Source organism: Cucumis sativus (assembly GCF_000004075.3).
Source record: "Cucumis sativus mitochondrion chromosome 1, complete sequence".
Taxonomy (NCBI): domain Eukaryota; kingdom Viridiplantae; phylum Streptophyta; class Magnoliopsida; order Cucurbitales; family Cucurbitaceae; genus Cucumis; species Cucumis sativus.
The window spans coordinates 396,414-405,126 of NC_016005.1; the positions used below are offsets into that span (position 1 = coordinate 396,414).

The 8,713-nt window shown below is 46.2% G+C and overlaps 1 non-coding gene across 1 annotated transcript; it reads left to right on the forward strand.

Annotated features, from left to right (window-relative positions):
- Positions 1–399: 399 nt before the first annotated feature.
- Positions 400–473, forward strand: trnW-CCA. The gene has a single exon. It is a non-coding gene; the product is annotated as a tRNA-Trp (tRNA).
- Positions 474–8,713: the final 8,240 nt, after the last annotated feature.

An 8,713-nucleotide genomic window follows, 5' to 3' on the forward strand; every position in this document is an offset into this window, starting at 1 on the left:
AAGAGGCGGTTGCACTTGTTTAAGCTTTTCCCTTCTTTCATCAAGTAATTCAAGAAAGAGTCTCCCTTTCGCGGGCCATAAGTGTCTCCCTTGCTTATTTCTTTGTGTCTGAATTCCCTTCCTTGCTTAGACCTTTCATTCTCTACTTTATATATATATTCTTTCTCTGGGTCCTCCGTTTTAGAGTCCTACGGATACTCCGGACCTGTCTTATGGCGCCTCCTCAATTTCAGATTCTCCCTAAGAAAGAAGGCATTTTAGGTGCATGGGTTTCAGAAGTTGAAGGTTGGGGTTGGACGCGCCCTAGCCTCAGTCAATAGGACGCCCCGTCAGCTAATATGCTTTCTAGGTGAGAACGACTGTAATTGCGCTCGATCCCACTACTCTTCGTATTTTCAAGCGCTCTTAGTTCAGTTCGGTAGAACGCGGGTCTCCAAAACCCGATGTCGCAGGTTCAAATCCTACAGAGCGTGGTTCTTGAATTCAATCGATCGTAAATGAGATCTACAGGCCAAGGCAAATCTCAAGCCTAATCACCCCACATTTCCGGGGATAAAGAAGGGCGAGATATGTCAATCCAAGTACCAAGATCAATATGGCACGCGAGAGGGTCCTTACGAGAGATAGGGGGGATCCACGGGTTGAAAGGAGCGAAAAGCAGCTTGACCCTTGCTTCTAGTAGAGATGATAGGGTTTACTTGTACTTACCAGATTAGCGAGATTAGCTACACGCCACTTGGCCGACAAGCATTTAGGATTGATAGCCTATGAAAGGAGATCAGAGGCTAGCCCCATGGACGAGGTCAAGGCCGGTCAGAGAAAACTCAGACCCTTCTAGCCACTCTTTCAGTCTCCCTTTCTGCTGCAGGAATTAGAGAGAGAGGGCAAGAGGATGGACCATAAGCCGGTGTTTACGCTGACTTAGGCGGTAGAAGTGAGTCTTCTTCGCTTTCATCTTCGCACAAATAGAGCCTGATTTCTTCTTTTCATTGTAATCAAAAGCCTAGTTTATCCCAGAAAAGCCACTTTTCAGATAATAGATGAGAGTTCTCCACTGAACCTGATTATACGAGAATGAAGGAAGGGTAGTTACGAAACAAACCCACGTAGCGGTAAATCCAGATCAGGTCACCAGTCGTTCTCCCCTCTTAAGTCGAGCCAATCTACCTGGTCCTGGAAGTCTAGTTCTCGACTTTCTTCCTTTTAGTTTAGTGACTACGCTTTATGAAGTTCACTCCCTCTCCTGATTCGGTCTTACCTTCTTAATACCGGTTCAAGGCCTCTTTGTTCTTGAATTACCTTTCTCAAAGAAATAGCTGCAACCTCACGACCAAACTGAGAATGACTCTCATTCCCAGGCTGCCGTTGCTGCAGAGTTGGGAGAGGAGTCAGGAGAGGAATCATAAGCTGCTGTTCTCATTGTTCACATTGCTGAAACCCTATGATAAAGGTCACACCCAGACGGATCGGGGGGCGAAGAAGCTGTTCTGGAAAGGGCAGGGTCGATGTAATTGACCGAGACTGGTACTTGGCGGAAAAAGGAGTGGATGGGAACTGCTTTACCGTCTTGACTTTCGGAGCCCACGGAGCGGAAGATCAGAAGAAAGAGATCTGAAGTATAAAATCAAAGAGATCCTCATTCTCCCCGGTACGACTTACTTATGTTGTCAGCCTCAGGCCTTTTCTAAGGTAAGGGTCAGATCGGGGAAGGTATGAATATCTATCCTTTTTCGGTGTGAATATCTGAAATTAGGTCTCGGCTTCAAAGTTCAAAATAATGGATTTCTAGGGGTCGAGTTCCATGAGCAGCAGGATCTTATTCTCCGGAATGATCAGTTTAGGCAGTTGAATCCGTACAAGAGGCATCCCTTTCAGAAACATCAGTACAAAAATCAGAAGCTTGGGACCGCGTAGTGGGACAGGACACTGTTCTCGTCGGATCGAGAAAGAGGGACGGACTGACTAGCCTAAAGAGCGAACTCATCATGAATAATATTTGACCAATAACCCGGATATTCATCATATCAGAGACAGATCAAGAGGGGCACCCGAGATAGGGGATGAAATATTATAGACGAGAAGATAAAGGTGAAAAGAAGATTTCAGTCCTAATTCCCTGTGTTAAGCAAATGAGACAGGATTCCGTAGGTCCATGAATGAATTGCCTTTTCCCCTCTCATTGAGGCGAAGGACTCTTGATGGAATATGAACTTCTACTCTTTGATAATATATATATATGGAAAGATATAGAAAAATGAGATTCAAATGGAACTCTCAACAAATAAATATCCCGCGGAGTGGGCCACGATCTTTGCGCCTTCCCGCTATTTATGGATGTTCATTGAGCCTCACGCAAACCGCAATATTCCGCATTGAGCCTTGGCACCTGGAAGTCTCGTCAACGCATATTTCATTCCGCCTTCGCTTCGGACCTGTCAAAATGCAAATTATGGATAAAAGAGGTCCGACTATCCACTAGCATATGGTGCGATTCAATTGACGGAAACGGAGTTCTATCAGTTTCGATCACAAAGAGAAATTCTTTCATGAAAAGGCTCAAAGAATTTGAGGAGAAGACGATTCAGAAAAATAAGGAGGCCTACGAAGCGAAGCGACAACCTACTAATCAGTTCCATTAATCAGTCAAAAGGTTTTTAGTTCCAACGCAATATAATATTCTTTGCCTGAAATTTGAAGGAGTCTTAAGACCGAAGGACTATCCATCCATATTAACCAGCCTTCGGACCTGTCTGGCCTTCGTAGCTTAATAATGGGGATCTGGGGACGGGTCCGACTATCCACTAGGGAATCAAAAAAAAGTTCAAGGAAGGTTCGCCTATCCTACGGAGCCTCGTAGTAGTAGGAGTCTTATTCCTTTATTGAAAAGCAAAGAAGAAAGCACAAGGTTGGCGGGAGGGTGTACAATAAGGAAGGCCTTTCCTTTCGAAAAAAGGGGTTGAATTCATCCACGTAAATTGAGATGGTGGCCTATTTTTTGATTTACATAAAGAACCTTCTTTATCCCAGCCAAGGCTCGATGAAATTGAGTTGCCGTAAGCTTTCTTTGCTTTGAGGCGTAGAAGGATAGAAGGAGAAAGAAGAAGAAAGACCTGACTCAAGTCAATATTCTTTGACCCGAAAGGGCTCTTATTTGCCTCTGATTCAAGATCGGAAACAGCAATTCAAAGAAGTTGATCTTGAAGTGACTCATGAAAGAAGGGATCTTGCTTCTTCAAGAGAAACTGATCATACTAATTCAAATAGTACTGATTTTCTTATTCTTTCTTCATTGATCGGGAAAGCATATGAGAACCTATCTCGTCAACTCTGCTGCCTCAGCTCCTTCTAATGGCACAGACTGACTCTCCCACGGGGCGGTACCTTTTTGGAGGGGATTCACTTCTCCGCACCCTACTACTGAAGGTCGAGCCTAATCTGCCTAATCTCTTCTCAAATTCTTTGAGCCTTGTGAATTCAGGCTAGGCTTTCTCTTTCTTGAAAGGTGAGACTGATTGATAAGGAGAGGACCTTGCCTCACGTGCCGTAGTGATCCGGTAGGTAGCAAGGGCTGGCACCCATAGTGAATGGGCCTTGAGCTCCCTTAAGCAAGCCTTTTTCAATTACCACCTGATTAAGCAATTGCTTTTCCCGATTGGGTATGGAGCCGGTGGGTTACCTGTCCTCCGGACTTGTTTAATGGATAGGTCAACTCATCTGGAGCTTGATTTTATTGGCAGTTCTGAGCCCTTCCCGCGATTAGTCAAGGATCAAATAGTCCGAGCAAGAAAAAGAAAGCGGAAATCTTCCAGTCCGGAGTGCCAAAGAAAGGTCCAGGGTCCGGAGTCCTACGTCCTACGTCCGCAGGGCCAAAGAAAGGTCCAGGGTCCGGAGTCCGCAGGATTCTTATCCGGAGTCCGGAGGATTTATCCGTAGGACCATCCGTAATTAACCGAAGTAGGACTATCCATATGGAAGTAGGACCATCCGTAATTAACCGAAGTAGTCCGGAGTCCGTAATTAACCGAAGGGGGGGACTATCCATATTAACCAGCCTTCGAAATGAGAAAATATGTACCAAAGACAAAGTACTATTATGGAGGAGCAATAAGACAGGGATATTGATTTCCAAAAACTACTAGTCCAGGTGACCGGTTTGAACCTCAAAACAAGGCTCGACTGAAAGGAGAGGCGAGACGGGGAATTTAGTAAATTGCTAGCTAATACAACCTCTTTCGCAGCAACGGAGATGGATAAACTCAAGGTTTAGGGGAGGAAAGGGAAGGAAAGAAACCCGGAGCGAAGCGACCTAATCAGCAGCTCAATATTCTTTGAACCTTGTTCCGGAGGGTGGAGGGGAGGAAGAGGTGACCAAAGGAGCCTGGACGGAGATGGGCCACAAAGAAGAAGAAGTCAATGAAAAGTTCATAGAATCTGGCGCAAGGAAGCGAGCGGACTCCAAAAAGGAAGCGAGCGGGTAGCATACACAAAGCCTTAACATGGCGCGCGCGACCCCCTCTTATATGAAAATCAAGGGCGAAGCCACCAAAAAAAGAAGGCAGCCGGATCGATATGATATCGCCGAAAATGGAAAAGCCGGACCTTAGGCCGGACTCACAAGGAAGGGACTCAAGGCAAGGGCGACGTGTCTTTATATGTTGAGGCTCGTAAAAGTGCGAAAAACGTCAAAAAAAAGTACATCTGAAAAGTCGTAAACCACTCCGTCTAGGGGCCAGGCTAGGTCCGAAAAAATCATATAAAAGGCGCTCACGGGGCTCGGATGCCATATACAAGTAAGAGCCTAGAGTCCTTCGGACGGAAGGGACTTTCAAAAGAAGGCTTTCCCCCGGCTTCCCTGCTCTGGTTCACCACCCCCGGAAAGTATAAGATAGCAGAAAAAGTCGATGCAAGGTTCAGGCTGAAGAAGCCGGACCTTTTCTTTTCCTACCTTACTTGAAAGGGTATGGAGCCACCGTCGCTTTCATCAGCATACCAAGAACCAGCGATTCAATCTCCAGTTAATGGTCTAGGTCCGAACACCGTATCTAGCGGCCACCCAGTCCGTGGATCTGGGCTCCTGAAAGAGTCCTAGAATTGATGCCCTTTGTCCACCCCTAGTCGATATGGCAACACAAGTTGGATTTACAACTGTTTCGGGCAAAGATCGTTTGAATCAATCATTTAACGAGAATCTTTCGAAATAGGAGAAGTTCAAAGTTGCCCGTCTAGGGCCTACCATCCGAGCTGGCCAGAGCGTAGCGACCGCCTAAGGCCGTTAACAGTGGAGGAGAGAAAGAGGTGACCGGGGGGAGCCTCTTTCGGAGATGGATAACCTCAAGGTGGAGGGGAGGACAGGTGACCGGGGGGAGCCTGTCCGGAGATAACTAAATGAATTTCTTTTCGAATCTTAGAGGAAGAGAATCTGGCGCTTAGTAGAAGCCCGCCCTCGCGTACTCCAAAAAGGAAGCGAGCGGGGGGCATACACAAAGCCTTAATATGGCCCGGCTGGTCGACTTTCTGCCTCGCGCGAGGTTCTCGTTTATATGGAAAAAGGGCGAAGCCACCGCGTAGCTTCAAATCTTCAGTCAAAATATGAAGGGCGAAGGCACCGATCCAAAGAAGAAGGCAGCCGGATCGATATCGCCGACAAATAAAGGACGTAAGGCCCGACCTATTAGCGAGGAAAACGACTCAAGGCAATAGCGACGTGTCCTTGTTGAGGCGCATCAAAAAAAAGGTTGAAGATGAGCCTTTGTTTTGCAAAATCAGAGCTATTCAAATCCCCCGTCCTCAGTCCTATCCATATTAACCTGTGACGCATCTGGACCTGTCTTCTCGCCTTTGTTTTTTCCTGAAATTCATAGTCAGCGGAAAATTTGCGCACTTTGCGCCTGGACCTTTGTTTTTGGAGGCTCAAAGAATTAGTCAGCTGGACACTCTATTTTTGCCTTTCACTTTAAGTAGGTCTCTTCTTGTTCTCATTCTCTTCACTTTTCGGAGTCAAAGGTCTTGAGTCGGGTGCGGGACCTGGCGAGACGTTTAGAACGCCGGAGCTCTTTAAGCGGGTGGCGTAAAATCACTTGATTGAATTTCATCCTAATCCCATACCAAGAATCTACCCCTTTGAACGTAAACAAAGGATCAGCTCTTTCCAAGAGAGAAGACTAACTTCCCCGAGTCAACTCTAGGGGCACGCGGGGTGGACTTCGTACCTTTCTTCTCGTTCAAGATGTTCCCACGATCTGACCTTCTTGCCATAACCTGAGACTCAATTTCAGAGTTTTTCGCTGCCTTTTTGACTCTTTAAGTGATTCATTCAAAGAGTTTAATCTCTTTTCGAGATGGGATGGGAATAGAGACAGAAAATTCATAAATCAGCCTTGGGTCGTGTATTCTTTTATGATAGTTAATAAGTCAAGCGAGAGCTACTTCTTGTCGAGCAAGGTGGCTTGCTGTCGAGTTGCCGATTTCAGTAGGTAGTTAGTTTGGCATGGCATGCGTCTTGTCGACTAATTATACCGCGTAGTGGGATTAGTTCTTTGGAATCCTTCTCTTCGCTTCGGTATGGGAACGAGATTTGAGGAAGATGATTAACAATCTAAGCAAATCAAGAAAACAAACGGATGCAACTGAAACTGAACCCCTCACTCGGTCAGTCATTCTTCGCTCCCCAACTCAATTTCTGATTTGACCGCTCCGTGGGGGTTCCCACTTCCTAATGATAGGATGCAAACCAAAGGTAGGCTGATTTTCCATCACATCTTAACCGCAAACTAAGACTAAGCCGCAGCTCGACTCACGAGGTCTGTACCAGAGAAAGGCTTTCGGTGCGGTTTCCTCAGTGTCGGAACTAGCTTGATTGAAATATGAATATTGATTATGCTTCACGAGTCAAATAGCTCCTTATCGTCGGATGCAATAGCAGGCACAAACTAAACTCGAGACGAGGCCCTCGCCCCAAAGCGCACAGAGGCAGACAGGTTGAGCTCCCTTTCTAGCTTCATGGAATTCATTCTCTTCACTTGCGGCCCACGTAGCGCTTAGACCAAAGGCAGATGAGGCAGTCCCCACCAAGGCCTCCAGATAGGCTGATTTAAGGATAAACTATCTCGTAGCAATGCTCTTTTGTTCTCACTTGAGAGTTCAGAGGTCACAATCCCAGGAAATAGCCTTTTCAGCCTTTTGCCTTATCATCTCATTCATGAAAGAACGAGATCCGATCGAAGAAGGCGAACTAGTCAGTCCATTTGATGCCTGCCACTGAAAGAAGAAAAAAAGCAACTTCTGAAAGAGAAAGGGATGCCTCTCGTCTCGCAGCTTCCGCGATTCCTCCCTCTTTGATTTAGCTCGTTTGAGAGAATTAACCACCCACCCATCCGCTCCCACGGGGCGGTAAAATGTTAAAAACCCCACTACTAGGTTTGGGGTTCCCCATCTTAGATTCATTAGGCAAAATGCACAAAAAACCACTACCGCGGAGTGGTCCGGAGGCTCAAAGAATTTGAGGCTCAATGCAATATGAGTTGCGGAAAAGAAGAAAGGAGCGCAACGAGGAAATCCATATTAACCTGCCTTCGGACCGGCTGGGTCAAGACGAGAAAAGAATTATCTCAAGAGAAGCTCGACAAGGGCATGTCCGAGAACATTTTCTGTCTTATATTCCTTGTGCTGGCAACGAAAGAATTAGAATTGCAGATGGCTCCTTGGCCCCCATTGCTGGAAAGGGGAAGATTTATCCCTGTGCAGGGCTCTCCTTACATAATGTTTTGCATGTGCCCAGACTTTCTTATAATTTGCTTTCTATAAGCAAGATTACTCATGAGTGAAACTGCAAAGCAATATTCTTACCTGATTCTGTCTCTTTTCAGGACTTGAGCTCGGGGAAGATGATTGGCACTGCCCGGCATAGTAGGGGACTCTACCTCCTTGATGACGATACCTCTTCTAGTAGCATTTCTAGGACTAGTCTTTTATCTTCCTATTTTACTACTTCTGAACAAGACTGTATGTTGTGGCATTTTCGTTTAGGCCACCCTAATTTCCAATATATGAAAGATTTCTTTCCTCATCTCTTCTCTAAAATTGATGTGTCTACCGCTACGTGGGCTTCTCAATTTCATCGAACCTCTGACGCTTCTCGGGCTAACTTCGTTCCCTAACGAAGAGAGCTTAGTAATAGCACGAGTGGGCGCCTGCGGCCCTTTGTTCATTGAGGCGCTTAGACCAAAGGCAGATGAGGCAGTCCCAGAAAGAAAATAGGCTGATTTATGGATTGACTCCCAACGTGGGTGGACAAGAACTCCTCTGACCCGTCTTTACGGATTCAAACCCCTCTTAAGAACCCGAAAAGCGTGATATGATTCGCTAATTCAGAACGGAAGAGGCATGAAATCACTCGACGAAGGATAGGGTCCCAGGATCAGGATCTCTTGAGGCGAAAGGAAAAAGTGAGGAGGTTAAGGCCCAGGTTGCCAAGAACATCATTGATAAGGAAGCCCACGTAGCGGTATCGCTTAGAAGACCGAGGTAACCTCATATAGAGGCGCGAAGAACCCCACCGAAGCTCTTTCAGTCGCTTTAGTTGCAGGATTTGTGGCTGATCTTCAACTCCGGAAGGAGTTGAGCTGCTCCTAACCTAGGAGTGGGACAAAGACGAGAGGAGGTGGACTCCCCATTTCTGAGAATTTGACTTTTCCCCCTTAAAAAAAGACTATTA